This window comes from Eleutherodactylus coqui, chromosome 13 (assembly GCF_035609145.1).
Source record: "Eleutherodactylus coqui strain aEleCoq1 chromosome 13, aEleCoq1.hap1, whole genome shotgun sequence".
NCBI classification, from domain to species: domain Eukaryota; kingdom Metazoa; phylum Chordata; class Amphibia; order Anura; family Eleutherodactylidae; genus Eleutherodactylus; species Eleutherodactylus coqui.
In genome coordinates, this window is record NC_089849.1 from 87,832,654 (window position 1) to 87,833,952 (window position 1,299).

Here is a 1,299-nt window from a genome sequence, read left to right on the forward strand (position 1 = left end):
GAGGCTCTAGTACCCTGTTGTACCACCTGTAGCTTGGATACAAGATGTGATACGGGTGGGCATGGAGGCTCTAGTACCCTGTTGCACTGCCTCTAGCTTGGATACCAGATGTGATACGGGTGGGCATGGAGGCTCTAGTACCCTGTTGCACTGCCTCTAGTTTGTAGACCAGATGTGATACTGGCGGGCATGGCGGCATACAGGTTCTGTATGGTATCCTGTGGCATATTGCTCCATATTTGCTATGTAACTGAACCTTTAGATCATGCAAAGTTGTAGGTTGTAGAAGTTGGTCTCCCAGATGGTCCCATACATGTTATCTTGGTGATAAATTTGACCTGGCAGCCACGGAAGTGTGACAATGTTGTGGGACATTCCTGTGACCCCCTTGTGTGTGCGGCCGAGCACACTTGTCAGCTGATAGGTAAGGGCACGCATCGCTGTACTCCGGCCAGGGCAGACCGGTGGGCAGAAGGCGCTGCACTGCTGCACGCCCAGCCCTAATGCTATAGCGCCACGTCCAGCAGCAGCAGGCGTGAGCCGGCAATTACGTCCTAATGTGACCGTCAGCCAGTGGTGCAGCAGTGAGCAGCTGCTCTCCTGATGGAAGCAGAATGCTGCAGTCATCCGCAGTACATTCCACACCAGCTGCGCCTTCTGTGGTGCAAGGTCCGTATTCCAAGACCAGCATTCTTCCCAGCATGCACTGCGGCTTGTTCTCATTTGCATATAATATTGTCATAAAATGCTCTTCAGTTTGGCCAAAATACACTATATTAACAGGTTTTATTATTACAGGCATGACATATTAGGTAAAATATCACAGCAAGATACATTATTTTTAATTTATAAAAGTAATCTCTCCACAATGTAAGAACTTCTCTCCCGCGGGACCATAAATACCGCCGGGGCTGTCTGCAGTATCGTGCTTGCTTCGGTAGCACATATACTAAAATTGGAACGATACAGAGAAGATTAGCATGGCCCCTGCGCAAGGATGACACGCAAATTCGTGAGGCGTTCCATATTTTTGCACCGATTCTTCAATTAGAATTAAAAAAAAAATTCTAACATAACATTTTTTTCTCCTTATAGGTTTTAACTTGGAGTAATAATAATAATTGTCTCACGGTGCCACCACTAAAAGGTGTATTTTTTGTGCCATGTGACTACAGGCATACAGCAAATGTACCCGAGGCGCCATAACCACGTACAGTGTAACCCCCCCCAGAAGTTGTGGGATGACACTTTTGTCTGTGTGATTGTAACGTTGTTATAAGTGAGTGATTACAATATCGG

General features: G+C 46.7%; 1 non-coding gene across 1 annotated transcript; it reads left to right on the forward strand.

Annotated features, from left to right (window-relative positions):
- The first annotated feature begins 925 nt into the window (after positions 1-925).
- LOC136588923 (U6 spliceosomal RNA) lies at positions 926-1,032 on the forward strand. The gene has a single exon (XR_010787713.1). It is a non-coding gene; the product is annotated as a U6 spliceosomal RNA (small nuclear RNA).
- The last annotated feature ends 267 nt before the right edge of the window (positions 1,033-1,299 follow it).